The following is an 18,056-nucleotide window of genomic DNA, read 5'->3' on the forward strand; positions in this document are numbered from 1 at the left end:
GGGCGCCTGCATGTGGCTCTGCAAGAACTCCATCAGGGCGGCACACACACAGACCACTAAAGCTTCAACAGGGAAAGTCCACAGTCATTATGCTAAAACCTCTGGAAGCCTTTATGCCAGTACGAGAGCTCACGCCCGGTAAAAGGCGGGACAAGTCAAATTAGGCCCAACTCCAAAAGACTCCTTAAATAAATCACAACAGCGATGCTGACTTACCCTTCCTGAAACGCGAACAGTACCATGCCCAAACCCATTTAAACACTTGAAGATCGAGACATTCCACACCCACACTGGTGCCACTTCATGTCTGTTAGAAAGCCTGCGCAGGGGAGCACCACTGGCACCACGGAAGGTGCTGAACCAAAGCCTTTGGAGGAAAAGGCAGGGGAGGGGGCAAAACAAGACGATGACTTCGGGGTTGTGCACACGCGCCACTGAGAACCGCTGTCCAAACCGCAGCCGCCTCCTCAAGCATCTTAAGTACTTCGCGGCTTCACTATGGGGACGTCAAGGGAAGGTCGCTAGTCAAGTACCCTAGGGCTGGGGGCAGTTCCCGTCCCGGGGGTCCCGGGGGTCCCGGGTCCCGGCCTCCGACCCCCGCGCCGCTCCCCTACTCTGCGCGCCATCGAGGACCGCCCGGGAAGCACCGCGAATAACGACCCGGCCCGAGCGGCCCGGCCCCGCCCGAGACCCCCGGCGCGCGGACGGCGGGCAGCCCGGCTGCGGTCCGGCCAGGGTCGGGGTCGCGGGTCGGGCACGACGCCACTGCCGCAGCCAACGAGGCGGAGCGGGAGGCCGGGCGGGCGCGGCCGGCACGCGGGGCGCGGACACTCACCACACCACGCGGTAGGAGCCCTCGAGGATGAGACTGCTGGAGCGCGGCCCCACGCCTAAGACCTGCGGGCCGACCAGCTCGGGGCCGCCGCCGCCGCCGCCGCCGCCGCGCTGGGCTTACCGCTCCGCGTTCGCCGCTCGGCCCATGCCGCTCCTCCCGGAGGGACCGCGCTGCCGCCGCCGCCGCCGCCGCCGCCGCCGCCGCCGCCGCCGCCGCCGCCGCCGCCGCCGCCGCAGCAGCAGCCGCCGCCTCAGGGGAGCCGCGGAGCTTCTGAAACGATGGCCGCTCACACCAACTGCCGACTGCCAACTGGCGGGCCGGTAGGCGGAAGGAGGGGCGAGGCCGAGGAGGGCTCTGTGGCGGGGCCTATCCTGGCAGCGAGCGCGCGGATTGGCTCCTGTGGTCTGGGGGTGGGGCTTTTGATTGAATGGGTGGATGAATAAATAATCCCTAAAATTCATTTTTTTAAAAGAAAAACCAGAGGAGAACACTTGAGACTATATTTAATTTGGAGGTCAAACAAAGCCAAAATTATCCAGATGACCTCTAAGTTCTGGCATGAATTTGTAGCACTCGTTTTACATAGTTGATAGTTGCTGATAAGAGTGAGAAATGGGTTTTTAACAGGTAGAAAATTACTGACTTTTGCTTGATCCCACATGTCTTGCAAGGAGAAAGCCATGATGTCAGGCAAGAAGAAACAGTTGGTCTTGCTGTAGCAATGAATAGCAGAATATTGCAGACTTGATTAACATTAAGTTTTAGTTCTATTTTTGTAACTTCCTACACATACGTATTCCCGCATAAGAGATGAATGATATGCACACGAGAGCGTTTTGTTGAGTGAACGTATAGATGAGTGAATTGACATGTAACTTTGCTGGACGCAGCCTTCTTATTTCTTAATCTATCTATTTGTATCCTCATGTTTGACATGACCAGCTCTGTCTCAGGCATGCCTAAGTATCTATTTGGGATTCAAATTACCTCATAAGGACCCTCATTTTACTCTAGGATGATGGTAAACACTTGGCATTATCTGTATATCATTATGTCCTCGATATTTCTTATTTTGATTGTCTTGTCATTAACTTTCCTCCTTTAACCTCTCTCTTCTCCCAGGACATGGAGGCTTTCTTTTTTCCTATTCAATTAGTGATCTAATTTTTCTGTCTTTAAAAAAATTACTGACTTCTAACTACATACAGTCATCCCTTGGTATCTGCAGGGAATTGCTACTCAAATCCCCAGATGCTCAATCCCTTAAATAAAATTGTTTGTAGTTTGCATATAACCCACACACATCCTCCTGTATACTTGAAATCACCTCTTGATTACTTATAATTTCTAATACAACATAAATGCTATGTAAATTGTAGCTGGAGCACAACAAATTCAAGTTTGCTTTTTGGAACTTTATGAAATTTTTTGCCCTGAGTATTTTGGATCTGTGTTCGGTTGAATCCACAAATGCAGACCCCACGGATAAAGAGGGCTGACTGTACCATGAATCATACTGGTCACTAGGACCACAGAGATACACAGGACATAGTCCTTCTCTCCAATAAGCTCCAGTCAGTAGAAGAAGTAGACATCCATGTGTAGCACCAGTAAGACATTGTAGTAAGCACAGAACAGAACAAATATAAGGTTCTGTGTTATTGTGGACAGAGACTTGTTATAATGAGGATCAAGGTGGGCAAGGCAGGCTTTTTAGTGAAGGTTATATTGAAGCCAAACCATCTCATTTACTTCTATGTATCTTTTGTTGCATTACATTCCAAAAGCCAAATGGGTCAAGCCCTCAGAAGATCTATTGATCTGTCATCAAATCTTCTTTCCCTGCTGAGAGAAGCTTCCTTTGAGGAGCTAGTCTTTGCTGGGTAATCCCATCAACAGAAAAGCCTGCATTTCAAATCAGTCAGCGAACACAAAACACAAAATAGCTTTATTAGAAATCTCTCAGCTTCTATCATTTACAGCACTTTATGGCTGAGCTGCCTTATGTTTAAACAACAGAAAATGTTGAAGGGATTTTTACTTCTGAGGACTAGACTCAAACCCAAGATATGGTGGTTGACTCAGACTTCTTAATACACTTAGAAAATGTAGGATTTTGACTGTTTTGAAACATCTTTGCGAATTATAGAGATAAGACTGAAAATAAAAATCATCTAAATTCTGTATTAAGAATAAATTTTGTGTTGTTCAAACCTGTAAAATATTCTGCCTTATGTTAAAATGCAGACGATCCTCTCCTATAAAGAACCAAACTTAGAGCAACAAATTTTTAGCTTGGGTGTTAAAGGGTGAAAGAGGACAGTTAGAAAGAAAAGAAGCCTGGAGCATTTTTGTGATGAAAAAATTTGAAATAATCAAAATCTTCTATTTTTGTTCCATGACTTAATAATTAAATTGTACTTTTCTTTTTCCAAAACAAAGAGGCAGAAACAATGATTGCAATAGTTAAATACTTATTTATTTCTATAAAAAAGTTATAACACCTTTAGGATCAAATTACTTACAAATTTAACTTGATTACTTTCTGAGAGAAATACCAGTTTGAAATAAAAGTCTTGCATTCCAGAGAGCATTATAAATACCTAAAAACAAGGGAGGAAAACTGTACTGTTTTAAAGCATGCTGGAATAAATAAAAATATTTATTTATTTATTTTGGTGCATGACTAATAGCGAATAGCATTTAGAAGATTTGGAGATGATCTGGTTTGCATTAAACATATTTAAACATTTTAAAATGTGTCATGAATTAAGTCAAGCTTTACCTCAAATAGATGCTGAAAATATCAAAATACACAGAGTTTTCCTGTATTTAAAATCATGATTATCTAACAACCACTTGGCTTTTGTTTTTCCTCAGAGCACAATCAGATGAACTGGAAAAAATGGAGACGCATGGCCGGTCCTCCAAAGACAAGGAAAATGACAAGTCTCTGGACGAACCTGAGCAGTGAGCGCATCATAGGACCCTGTAGATGGCATCCAGGCTATGGGTGGGCTCTTCCCATTTGAAAAAATGCAGTATCTTCTGTGCACGTGTGTCATGAATAATGTGAGGATAAACGTGTTTTGTGCATTGTCTTTTACCTCTTAACTTGGCTTACATCGGGCTTCTATGTAATGCCACACACTGTGCTTTCCCAAAATTGGGGAAGACATCATCCTTGCTTAGGACACCAAGAGCATGTAATTTTTGTGATTTTTTATGGTTATATTTGTTCAAATGCTGTTTATCTGTATGATACACAGTTTCATAGGAATCTCCACTTTGTCAACCTGATAAATCACATTTCTTTAAAAACAAAAACTTTCTTCTAAACATATGCTAGCCCTTGAATAGTTTTTAACACTGATTTTTGGATTGAAACAAGTAGTTTTGTAAATGTTACTCATAAAAATGGATCTGAAACAGAGTCTGAGAATCATAACTGTATATGAATAAAGGATTCTTTTGTATTGGTAAATATATCTTATTCAATCCTCCAATAAGTTAAATTTCATTAATTTAAATAATTAAGAAGTAATCTGAATAAAAAGTAATGAAGCAAGAAGCAAGATTTTTGTATACTTTCACAACAGCTATGCAAAGTCTTTCTGATTTCATTCTTTTTCTATAAAACACATGTAACTATATTTATATAGTTATATATGTATATAGTTTGTACTATTGGTAGACCCACGTGGATGGAGCTGTTACTCCAATCACTCGGAATTAATTTTTGCTCAGCGTGCCTATCAGCAGGCATTTAATACATGTTTTGTTAATTGATTCAGGTATTGCTAATCATTTCACTGATGTGCAAGTTAGGAAAGACAAAGGAAGTCAAGTTGCTTAAATCATTTTACAAACAATCCAGTTTCTTAAATATATATCACTTTTATTACCATAGCTGTACATATATTGTATACAGATATGTTAGTAGTACAGAATATATTACTATATGGGTAATCTAATAGATATATTATCATGTCATGTCAAACTTAATTATAAAACCATGTTGCTCTTTTTATCCATGGGGGAAATAGTCCTGGCTGATTGAATATTATAGAAAACAAAGCTTGTATTACAGAGGGTGTTTTAAAAATATGTATTAGGTTTCACACATCCAGATTTTCAGCAATAAAATAAAATTAATGTCTCTAACTGTGCCAGAAAGAAGGTGAACAGCTTCTTCTTTGTTAGATATGAAACAATTTTACTTTTTTCTTTAGAACTACACACATTATGCATTATTTATAGCTACCTGGATGTTAATTTCTACATCTTAATTGCTAACATGATTTATAATATGTCTTTGCATTTTTCAAAGCTCCAGCTTACTTGAAATAATACTTAACTTAAAAATTTTCTTAATCCACATACTAACAAGCCTCGGTCAGACTCACTGTGGGAGTGGCACTGTTGGTCCAGCTGTGCAGAAATGCTGGAGAGACTTTGCCTTTTCAGTTTAGATGGTAGTTATACTTGTAATAATAAATCATAAAAATTAATGAGCTAATTTTCTGGTCTAGGAGGGTGAAAACAGGAAAGTGTACACAGTTGAGACTCCACCCTGAAACCGCTGTGCTTCCACTGGGAGATTAGGTTGGAACAGTGGGGAACACAAGGTCTTCTGTGCTATTAAGCTAAAGTAACATGAAACAGAATTTCACCTTTCATTCTAAATATTCTCATCTAAATACGTGGATTTACTGGAATTAATTTTATTTGACACTGTATATGTAAGAATTTGCAAAATCTATTCTTACTTACTTTGGTCTTTCTGCCTAGGACAATAGCAGAAGCCTTTTGTTGTACATTGTTTCCTATTATCTGTGCAATTTTGATGAGGTCAGATGGTTTTTAGAGAGTCGTGTTGTTCTTCACTGGATAGCGATTTCACAGTGTGTGTCATTGTTTTGTCACTGCTGCTGTTGTATTCTTCTCAATCAATTGAACATCATGTGCTTCTCACTGATTAGGATGCTGGAAAGGAACAGTATGTGTTTCCACTGCCTGAGCCCCAGGACCTCCTTCAGACCTCACAGATGAAGTTTGAAGATTTTCCAAAAGACCTCAGAAAACTAAAGAGAGACCTGAGAGGTAATGTAAAGTCTTAAAGCAAATCATGATTGATATTTATGCTTTTTCAGTGAGAGGACAGACTTCTGTCACATCGTTGTTAAAAGATAAGTATTCCCCCCACCCCGCCCTTGGTGCACCTGCCGAGGATCTAGTGGCTTGTGAACTTGCCTGAGAAGAAAATATTTTCTTTCACATATTTGGTCAAAAAACACACACGTGTGTAATGCTTTATTATTAGTTGAGAAACCTTATATCAAATCATTTTGAAGAGAGTTTGAAATTCTTTGAATTTGTAAATTCAGAGTAATATATAAAAGCAAATTGTTTATAATTTTTTTTTTGGTGAATAAAATCCCTTTCCTCCCCTCTCTGCTTTTGATGAAGTACAGTTGGCTTATAGTATTATATTAGTTTCAGGTGCACAACTTAATGATTCAGTTTTTTCAAATATTATGTACCATACAAAGTTATTATAATATTATTTTCTATATTCCCTATGCTGTGCCTTACACCCCTGTGACTTATTTATTTTATAACTGACAGCTTGTACCTCTTAATTCCCTTCACTTTTCTCACTCATCCCTTTTATCTTCTTTTCATGAGGCTTCTTCTTGTTATTGAGTTGAGACACCTCACCTATCTATTTAAGCCTCTTTCTAACTTTAAGTACAGACAGGGAGTGAATAAGTTTATATGAGATTTTCATTTCATGTCTCACTAGATGAGAAGAAGAGGCATGGTTACTGCTGCCCAGAAACCAAAAGGATGATAAAAAATTTTAAGACATTCAGTCTCACTGCTAAATTATTTATCCAAAGATATTGATCTATAATCAAATTTATGGAGTTGTTATATTCCAGTTACAGATGATTTTATATGGATTTAAATCAAAATAGTAACATTATATAGTTTACTTGTAGTTCTTAAACACTAAGCATTTATTATGGGCCTGATGCAGGATAGGCATCTGCTAGGTGCCTATCCTAGCAGATGCCTGTAACCCTACCAGATCCTGTAACCCTAGCAAAGTTACAGTCAACTGTCCAGGGAGGGTGAAGACTTGTCTTTAAGATGCTCCACCTTAGAGCCTCTAATATGAGTGCTCATTGACTGAGTCCAGGATTGATTGCCTTGTTTTTTAGAAACAATTAAAACTGTGTTTTCTTTATGTAATGCTACATTACTATGCATTTAAGTATGATTTCTTAAAGCAATATAAAACCCAACTATTCATGTATAGTATTTATCACACTTCAAAATTTTGCCAGTTATCATGATTTGCTTCTGAAATTCCTCTCTCTCTCTCCCTCTCTCTCTCTTCCCCCACTGTCACTTCTGAAGTGGTGCTGGACATTTCTGGGGTATCTGAAGAATATTTAACACTTTAACCAATTCAGTCTTGCAAAGCAGGATTTCATAATATAATTTACAAAAGATCTTATAAAGAAGTGTTGTGGTGAGCTCATTAGCAGGCAATTTATGTTTAATTTGGTTGATGCTTCACTTTGGAATGTAATCTCAATTACTTTTCATATATACGTGCTTTCTTACTATAGTTACAAAAGGTCATGAAAATGCTCACATTTCTAACTCTCAAGACTCAGAACAAAAAAGGGAGAACTAACAGCCACTGGGAAAAGGATTTGGAAAGGGCGGGTAGGCAGCACTGATGAGAGCTACTTCCTCCTGCACGTCTGTCTTCTCGAGCAATGATCGCTTATTGAAGGAGCATCTTAGCAATTTCTGAGTGCCTCAGAGGGTTAAGAAGGTGACGATTTTAGCCCCAAGGGTTTATACTTTATATTGGGATAAGAAGAACTTTTCTGAATGGTCCGTTCCCTGAACTAGTCCCTGTTGCATGTACCCAGCACCACATTTCTCAAGTTTGTCCATAGGCTGTTACAATTTGGTGCCCTAGAAATGGGGGATTTCATGGATAAATGAGTATGAGAATTGCTGGGCTAAGATAAGCTTGAAGGCATTTCCAGGGCCTTCTGGACAAAGGGCAGCAGCAGTTCCTAGCCCACTTGACCATAGGGCACTTTTCCCAGTGTGTCTGGTAGGTGCTGTAGTCGGAGGAACTCACTTCAAGAAATGCAGGCCTGCTGCCCTGTGAGTAACAGAAGCATGGTGTGTGCCTCAGAGGGGCTTACAGTAAAAGTGGGGAAATGAAACTAGGTCATGAAATAGTCTCATTACATGTTACTGTTCTTGTAAAATGAGATCAGCTTGAATGGCTGTTGACAAGGCTGTCAAACTCTGAGGGATCTTTTGAAAAACTGACAAAAATTGGAACAAATTATGCCTCTTATTTTTTGCTTTTCCAAAATGCTCTTCTTTTCCATAAAAATGAGATGTTTTGTGACACAAGGAAGGAAATCTTGTGACTGGAATTTAAATTCCATTTCTAGAAAGGATCTAGCATGAAGGCAGCATTCCATATCAACGAGGCGTAGAATAAAGCTGCCTCATGTCCCTTTACGGAATGAGATGGGTAAAAATATACATTGATTTGACTAAATAGGAGTCAAATAGGAGGTTATTTTGGACACAATTACTTTAAATTAATAGCTATGTTGATAAATGTACCCTAATAATGACCTCTTTTAAGTGACCAAATTAGATAATTCATTTCAGAAGATTCAATGGTCTGTCCACTTTTTTTCAAAAGCAACATTTTTAAAGAAGACAGAAAATTAGATGATATATGTAGAGAATCTGTCCCAATATTTTCCATATAATAACTATCTCAAAGACATTGGCTATTTATAATAAGGACAATAGAATAAACAGTGTGATTAGTTTGATAAAGACAGATAAACTGTCAGCCCTAAGTCACCCATCTTCTGGCTCTGTCACTGTTTCTGCTTCCAGACTTAATTTTTGTTTCTAAAGAAAGACCGAGAAATAATGTGTTATGGCTCAGGCACTTATAGTAAGACAACTGAATCTCATTTTAGCACTTTATAAGAGCATCCGCTGTGTTTGGTATGTATATTGTTCCCACGCTTTCTCCAGCTCCCCTGGGAGCTCCCTGGCTTTCCGAACCCAGTGACGTGTAGTTGGTTTACCAGCCTGGTCAGCTTGTGCCTCTTCTGACTGTGAGCAGCTCTTCTTGATGCCATCGTGCCCCACGGTGGCTTCTGTTCCCGTGCCTTTCTTGGGTAGAAATGGTTCCACTTGCCACCTGACTTAGCATGAACAGAGCACTGAGTAACTAAGTTCCTGGAACTCGGCAAGCATGTTCTTATGCACATTCTTCTCTGAACCTCCTGCCCTCCCCCACCTTCAGCATCTGACTTCAAAGTATTTCAAATTCATTACCTATAACTTCAAGCTGAAATAATGTCTCTGTCCAGACATATACAGGAAAAATCAGCTCATAGACTTATTTGTATTGATTTATATTTGTTTAGAACACTTACATGAATAATTGTAGATGTGTGATTTTATTTTTGTTTGAGAAATGAAAAAATGATGTTATAAACTTAATTCAAATGCAACCCAGCAGCTTTTTAAAAGTTACTTCTTATTATGATTTTAGAATGAGTAACATTTTAGTATAGAACATCAGACAACATTGAAAAATGTAGAGAAGAAAATATATTTATTTTTATCAATGGAAATAATCAATAAACAATTACAGTAGGAATAGAGAACAGTTTTATTTGAGCCAATCTGAGGATTATAGCCTGGGAGACAGAGTCAGGAAGCACTTGGATTGTATCCTGCTGAACCACATAACGGGGAAGGCTTATACAGGCAAAAACTGCAAAATTACATATGTTGTTTGTCAAGAATTAGAATTGGAGCTGGCAAGGGGTAAGGGTGTTTGTTACATAAAGATTGGTCCAAAATGGTTGCATCATTACAAGGGGAGACCTTTAGACCATGAGGTAACAGCTAACAACTACTAGCAGATATTGTTCTGAGAATGACTGGTGGTGTCCTTGAGTTTGCTACAGTGCAGAAAATTCAAGTTTTTGGTAATATAGGAACGTATCTATAATGACAACACAAACAGATGGAAAGGTATACCATGTTCTGGGTTTGGAAGAATTAGTATTGTTAAAAAGAACATATTACCCAAGGTGGTCTACAGATTCAATGCAATACCTATCAAAATACCAAGGGCATTTTTCACAGACCTAGAATAAATTATTAAAACTTGTGTGGAAACACAAATCCAAATAACCAAAACAATCTTAAGAAATAGAAACAGTAGTAAGGGAAACATGCTCCTGGACTTCAGAGTATACTACAAAGCTATAGTAATTAAAACAGTATGGTACTGATCCATTTTGATTCTTTAATGCATTCTTTCCTTTAATAGTTAAAGCAGATGTACAGTGCATGTTTGAAAGCCCCAAAACAGTCTGTTGTAGCTAGCATAAACTTTAAACCAAATCATGTGTAAGCCAGAATGACTTATCCATATCTCAGCATGTGAAAATTTCCTCCATCATCTGTCATCCTGTAGTCCAATAATACAAGGTTAATATTTTGGCATGTATTTATCTAGTGTGTGTATATGTTGTACATGCACAAATTATTCCATCAACAGCATGATGCATACAGCTTTTGTAATTTTAATCCATTCTTACATTCTCTGCTCTAAAAGTGGATAATATATTTATGTTTGCATTATGTCTTTTTTCTGGCTTTCTATTGTCTTAAAATTTTGTCAACATTCTCTCCCTGACTCCTGCAATACATTTTGAAAGCTATAGACAGTATTACTATTAATTTGTTGGCTGATCTTAATTATGAACATATTTTCTTAATGTATATAGTTTTAATACATGCCATAAATTTACTCAATATATTTACCTTCCCAAAAAAGATGAAACTTTAAGAACATTCTGACTAATAATTAACTACTCTTTTCTTTCTTCTAATGTTTTTCCAGACTTTAACTACTATCATTTTTCTTTTTAAAAATTGCTGATATTTTATAATCCTTAAATAATAACATTTACCAACATATTTAATCACTCTGCCATCACTTTTGCATCCCATTTTTCCCTTCTCATTTGGTTGTTTGCTCAGTGAGGCTTGGTGGGTGTTAAGTTCTGAGTCTGGAAATGACTGCAAAAAATTTTCTTTCTTATTTTTGAATGATTAGTCTGCTGGACATAGAATTGTAGATTGACACATTTTCATCAATATTTTGAAGATACTTTTTTTCCTCTGCCATCTCTTATCACTGATAAATCTGTTTTCAATCTGTCATGCTTTTGTAGATAATGACTTTTATTATTGTTGACTTTTGTAATTTTCTCATCCTTATTCATGTTTGGCTTTGTTTTAATATATATAGTATGACTTTATTTGGTTTTTTTTTGTTTGTTTGTTTATTTATTATCTTTCCCTGTACTTAGAACTTTTATTCTAAAGACTGATGTGTAACTTAATGTTTCAAGAATTCTTGACAATTACCTTTTCATATATTGATCAGTTTCTCCTCTTTTCCTGAATTTCCTCTTAGATGGGTATTGGAGCCATTTGGTCCAACACTCTGTCTCCTAACTTGTCTTTTATAGTTTTAAAACCTACACTACTCCTTTTGCTATAACCGTCTTGTATTTCTCAACAATGTCTTCCAGTTCATTAACTCTCTCTATGACTCTGTCCAACCTGATGTTTATATTTTCAATGCAATTATCTTAAAATCATAATAATTTTTTGTTTATTAAGATTTATAATATTTTTTACCATATCTATGATTACTTTTAAAATAATTTCTTGTTCTTATTTTGAATATTATCTTTCCTTTATCTCTTTGATGCTTGTAAAAATATATTAAAATTCTGTTTGGATTTCCTATAGTTTTTGTTTCATCTTTAATTTGTTAATAGCTGTATGCTTTGTTTCACTCATTAGTTTTCTTTAAGATATTAGAATGTTGATTTAAAACAGGTGTCAGAAGATGTCAGAAGTTTACAGCGTGTAGGCTTTTTGTAAATAAAATTCAATTGGAACATAGCCTTATACATCCAATCATTTATGAATTATCTATCATTGCTTTTGTGTTACAACTGAAGAGTTGAGGAGTTCTGACAGAAACTGTCTGTCAACCTGTTTGTCCCTTGCTCTCTCCCGTCCCCTGACCCAACACATCTGCACTCTCTTAATTTTTTCAACTATTTTGACTTAGTCTGCCTGGGAGTCCTGCCATGTGGACATGTTTAGTTATTCAAGATTCGGTCATCAAGCTAGTGAATGACTTGGCTCAGGTCATGCCTGGAAAGCTGTATCTGTCTACTGTTGCTGCCCTAGACACACAGCTGTGTATGGACCATAGCTCTTTTCACCCTCCTTTCATGGTTCTAGAGCCCCGTCACAGCTCTGGATTTCCAGTGGTGAGGCCAGTTCCATTCCTTGCTGTGTGACCTCTCTCCCCACCAGTTTCCATGTAAGCCAAGATCTTTACCTTCTCCTCCATGTGCACAATCCCATGACATCTCACCCCCACATTATTTATTAACTTAGGCTTCTCTGCTGTTTCTGGTCCAAAGAGACATTAACATGTTTTTTCTAAAGCACATTGTGTTGGTTTGATTTTCTCTTTTATGTTTCCATTCATTGCTATGTGTTTTCAGCAGAAGAAATGCTCAGCCTATGAATTCATCATTCCATTTGACTGGACATCTTTATTCACTTTTATATATGTTTTCCCACTGAAAGTTATACCATGAGCATTTCCTATGTCATTTACTATAATTCAAGAACTGTTTAAGATGGTTTGATAATTATCCATCTTATGATTGTGCTGTAATTTAGTAAGTCATTAGATTCTGGTAAGAAATTAGACTCCAATTTTCCCTGCTCTTAAGAAATATTTTGTTAAACATCCTTATTGATAGCCTTTTTTTCCACTATATTTCTGATTATTTCCTTAATATAGATTATTACAATTACAATTACTGGATCAGATTTAATGGACATTTTTTAACATTCCTGATACTTTTATTACCAAAATGCTTTCTAGAAGGGCAACTTATAAATTTAAAGGTTGGCTTGTCTCCTAGAATAGAATTGAATAATAAAAAATTATGAGATTTAGATCAGTAAGGAATCTCAGAGATATTATAGTCTAATTCCTATTATTCAACAACTGTTTTATTAAATTAATAGAAAATAAGAAATAGAAACATAGACCCTTCCTTCATAACTCATAGACTAGTAGAGAACTGATAAATGTCTGAGTAACCACTGCCCAGTATAAAGGTTTTTTTTAGTTATATAAATAAGATACTATAGAAACACAGGAGAGGAATGATTAAATATACTTGTAGAATTAGATTTAAATTGGATTTTGAAAAGTAACCAATAAAATGACAAGAAATGGATGGTAAAATCTGATACAGCTAGAACATAAGGTGCTTAGGGAGATGGAATCAGAAGATGGCAAGCCATCTTTGCAAAGGGTCTCAAGGGCCTGCTGAAGAGTTTGGACTCCATTGGGCAGTCACTGCTTAGCCACGGAAATGCTTCTAGGCCAGGATGCAGTGCACTCAGATAAGCTTTTCTGAAAGGCCAGCATGAAGCACTTGTGAATGATGGTTTAGAGGGGAGACTTGAAGATGGAGAACTGTTTGTCAGATATTATGGTGCAAGCTAAGGACCCTGGGTTAGGATGTAGAAGAGAAAGGGATCTGGGAGTCCTTGGAGATGAAATAGAGCAAGATTCTAACCAAACAGATATACACGGTAAGGAACTGTCTTGTTATTTCACACTCTGAAAAAACAGGCTTTTTCCCAAGCACAGTATATCAGGGACTACTGGGCACCCAAGTCAGGCACTGGGTCCCATGATAAAAAGTCAAACCCTGGGTGGGATGGGAAAGTACTGGTTACACCTGACCTACATCACAGCTCTATATCTGGTTAAAAGAAAATAGAGTATCGGGGGGGTCAAGATGGCAGTCGTAGGACCACGAGTTCACCTCTTCTCATGACTAAAAACAAAACCACAATGACTGCTAAACAATCATTGAGAAAAAAAGACTGGAACCGAGCAAAAAAGATCTTCTTCAATGGGAAATGTAGAGAGAGACCTGCAGGGGACAGTAGGAGGGCATGCTCACAATAGAATCAGGCCCCATATCGCCTGGGTGGGTGACCCACAAGCTGAAGCGTAATTAAGTCACAGAGGCCCTCCCACAGGACTGAGAGCGCTGAGCCCCATGTCAAGCTCTCCAGCCCGGGGTCCAGCATTGGGAAGAGGAGAGCCCAGGACATGTGGTTTTGGAGGCCAGGGGGCTTACCTCCAGGAGCCCCACGTGACTGGGGCAAACAGATTTCATTCTCTTGGGACACATACACAGAATTTTGCATGTGCCAGGTCCAAGGGCAGAGGCAGTGATTTCATAGGAACCTGGGCCAGACCTGCCTGCTGGTTTTGAAAAGTGCCTGGGGAGCTAGGGGACACCTGTGCCTCACCCTGCAGACATAAAAGCTGACAGCAGACATTCCAGGAATGTTCATGTAAGTGAGCTTCCCTGGAGGCTGACACCTTGATTGGATCCTTAGGTACCAAGACCCAGCCCCACAAAACATCTTGTAGGCTTAAGGGCGGGTAAGCCTCAGGCCAAACAACATACAAGATGTGAACACAGAAAGAGAATTATTGATCCAAGTATTTTTATAGAAGACAAAATACCCTGAATAGACAAAGCAATTTCAAGAAAGAAGAACAAAGCTGGATGAATCATACTTCCTCACTTCAAACTTTATACAAAGCTACAGGAGTCAAAACAATATGGTACTGACATGAAACTGGACACATACATCAGTGGAACAGAATAGAGACCAGAAATAAACCCATGAATTAATTAATTTATGACAAAGGAGCCAGGAATATACAATGGGGAAAATGCATTCTCTTCAATAAATGGCGTCTGGAAAACAGAAGAGCCACATGCAAAAGAATGAAGCTATACCACTAGCTTACACCACCCACAAAAACTAAATCAAAGTAGATTAAAGAGTTGAATGCAGATGTAAAACTTACAGAAGAAAACACAGGTGCTAAACTCATTGATATTGGTTTTCATACTGATTTTTAAAATTTGACACAACAAGCAAAGGCAACAAAAGCAAAAATGAAAAAAAAAATGGGACTACATCAAACTAAAAAACTTCTGTACAGCAAAGGAAACCATCAACAAAATGGAAAGGCAACCTATGGAACGGCAGGAAATATTTGTAAACTCATGTATGATTAGTAGTTAATATCCAAAATACATAAAGATCTTCTACAATTCAGTAGGAAAAAAAGGAAGAAAGAAAAAGAAAAAACAATCTGATTCAAAACAGGCAGAGGATCTGAGTAAGCATTTGTTCAAAGAAGGCACAGGGAGAGTCAACAGACACATGAAAGGATCTTCAAGGTGACTGAACATCGGGGAAATGCAAATCAAAGCCACAATGAGATTTCACCTCACACCTATTGGAACAGCTATTATCAAAAAGACAGGAAAATAACAAGTGCTAGCAGGAATGTGGTAAAAAGGGAACCCTCCTGCACTGTTGGTGGGAATGTAAATTGATGCAACCACTATGGAATATAGCATGGAGGGTCCTCAAAAAATTAAAATAGAAAGAACTACTATATGATCCAGCATTCTCCCTCTACATATTTATCCAAAGGAAGCAAAAACACTAACTGAAAAACCTATCTGCACCCCTATGTTTACTGCAGCATTATTTACTACAGCCAAAACATGGAAGTGATCTAAGTTTCCATCAATAGATGATAGGTAAAGAAAATGTCATATATACATATGACACAAATATTCCACATATATGAAAATGTGATGTATATATATAATAAATATCCAATTGAATATATATGGGATATTTTTCAGACATAAAAAGAAAGATATCTTGCCATTTGCAACAACACAGATGGACTTGGAGGGTCTTTTGCTAACTGAAATGTCAGACAGAGAAAGACAGATATCACATGATCTCACATTGTGGAAACAAAAAAGAAACCCGAAACAAACAAAGAACCCACCAAAACTGTCAAAACACCAAAACTTGACTCTGAGATACAAAGAACAGATTAGTAATTGACAGAGGTGGGGGCTGGGAGCTGCCTCATACTCTATGGTTCTTCTCATTTTAAGTCATTAAGTTTTGAAACTGAAGTGGACCCGGAAGCCAAGTCTGGCAGAAAGCGCCCTCCAGCACCTAGGGCTGTGATGCCTTCTGCCATGACCCGGGGGCTGGAGCAAATCCTAGACCAGCTCTCTTACCTGTTGCTGAGTGATGGTGCGGTGCTGGTGACACCTGGGGATTGAAAGAATGACAAATGGATGGCCAGCAACATCTCTGAGCAGGTCAGCACCACCTGTGGTTTCCACAGCACTGCAGGAACATACCCTTCAAGCTCCTGTCAGTGGTCTTTGGAGAACACACTTTGCTGGTGACCATGTCAGGCCAGAGAGTGTTTGAACTGAGGCCAGGAGCCCACTGTCATCTGTCCCTGCCTGTAGGGGAGGGGCCGAGGTGGAGGGGCCCTGAGCCTCTGTGATGAGGAAGACACAGACCTCGGCCACCTCTCTCTCAGCTTGCCTCTAGGACTGAGGCTGTGGGCTCACACACCTCCCCACCCCTACCTGGACCAGCAGAGGTATGAGTACTTTGCACTATGTTAGGGAGAGTGGGGGCAAGTGGATCTCACATTCCCCACCCTCCCATCTAACATACTTGAATTCGATGGTCCCAGGCCAAAACAAATGAAAAGAAAGAAAAAGTATATGAAAAAGATAAAAGGATCTGACTACATTGATAGTAAACTTTTCATACTCAAAGAAATGTCCCCCAAATGTCAATTCTCCCTTCTTAGTGAGATAACTTACTTTATTTATGTAATTGAAAGTATTTCATTTTTAGAATAATTTGAATATTCTCCTTTGAGCACCCAGGTATCCGACCACTGTCCCTTACTCCAGGATATTTCTAATTTTCCGAGGGAGGTGAGGCTCCTGCTCCAGGTTAAGACACCTGTGACATTGCTTGCATGGGCTCTAATATTCTGGCTAAAGGACGCTCAACCCCAGCCTTGGGAAGTGGCAGGTAATGGACTCAGAGGTTCATAGGATGATAGTGTGGAATTCACCCTCAGAAGCGTAAGGAAAGTAGGATGTCTTACCACCCCAAGATCATCTCATAGAGAGGGGAACAGCGTGCCTGGAGGTAGACCCGAGTTCAAACCCCAATCTCAGGCTGAGTCACCGTGTCAAACACAGGATGCCATCATTTTACAAGAGCCAAAGACAACAGGAGCACTTCCTGTGCCATGACTCTTGTGTGATGTGTCACATTACGTTCCTTATTGCTCTCCAGGGCTCTATGACTACCTGAGGTGTCACTTCCCTTGTGAATACGGACCAGGGTGGGGATTCTGCACAACTCAAACCCCAGCATGTGGGGACAGACTCAAGGAGACCATCACTGTGGTCCTTTGTTTTATTGTTGATACTGAGAAACCCAAGTTGACCTGGGAGCACAAACAGGCCATTGGAGTTTCCCCTATGAACTTGACCCAGCCTTCACCTATGTCTCTGCTAGAGTAACATTCCTCCCTGTGTTTGTAGCTGTCCTTCTAATCCCTCCCTGACCCCAAGACATTTGTACCCCCTGAGCACTGGGCATTTGTACTCTGGTGTCATGGGACCTTGTCTAAAGTCTTCTTCAAGACAGTCGCTTTCCAATTTCTCTTCCAAATACACTCCTGTTTTTCATACCTATTTCACTGGAAGTTATCACCTCTGATGCAGATGCGTCACTTGGATTTCTTATCTCCATCCCAACTCTTTGCTTTCCTCAACCCACATACCCCTTTATGTCCCATGGTCTCTGCCTGCAGGACTCGAGGGGGAACCAGTTTCACTGCTCCACCTGCACTTCCATCGCTCCCCTCGTCCAGTCACCACCATCATCAGCCTGAAATCACAGTCATGGTATCCTACTCACTTTATCATCTTTTCCAAAGTGGTAGCTAATAACCTTTCAAATTGAAGTCAAAGTGTAGTGGTATCAGCCCCTTCCATCTTCTGACCCCTGGTAGCCTTACCCTCCCTTCTCCCATTCTTTCACTGCATTCTGGAGACTCTGGATTTGA

The 18,056-nt window shown here is 39.4% G+C and overlaps 2 long non-coding RNA genes across 2 annotated transcripts in view; one reads left to right on the forward strand and one right to left on the reverse strand.

Annotated features, from left to right (window-relative positions):
• LOC140699167 (uncharacterized) overlaps positions 1-1,076 on the reverse strand; it is a 46,059-nt gene extending 44,983 nt beyond the window's left edge. The window contains exon 1 of the long non-coding RNA XR_012077172.1: positions 956-1,076. This is a non-coding gene — a long non-coding RNA (uncharacterized lncRNA). The remainder of the gene's footprint in view (positions 1-955) is intronic.
• LOC140699169 (uncharacterized) lies at positions 1,065-3,936 on the forward strand. Its single transcript, XR_012077173.1, has 2 exons — positions 1,065-1,155; positions 3,716-3,936. It is a non-coding gene; the product is annotated as an uncharacterized lncRNA (long non-coding RNA).
• The last annotated feature ends 14,120 nt before the right edge of the window (positions 3,937-18,056 follow it).

Source organism: Vicugna pacos, chromosome 11, assembly GCF_048564905.1.
Source record: "Vicugna pacos chromosome 11, VicPac4, whole genome shotgun sequence".
Lineage (NCBI taxonomy): Eukaryota > Metazoa > Chordata > Mammalia > Artiodactyla > Camelidae > Vicugna > Vicugna pacos.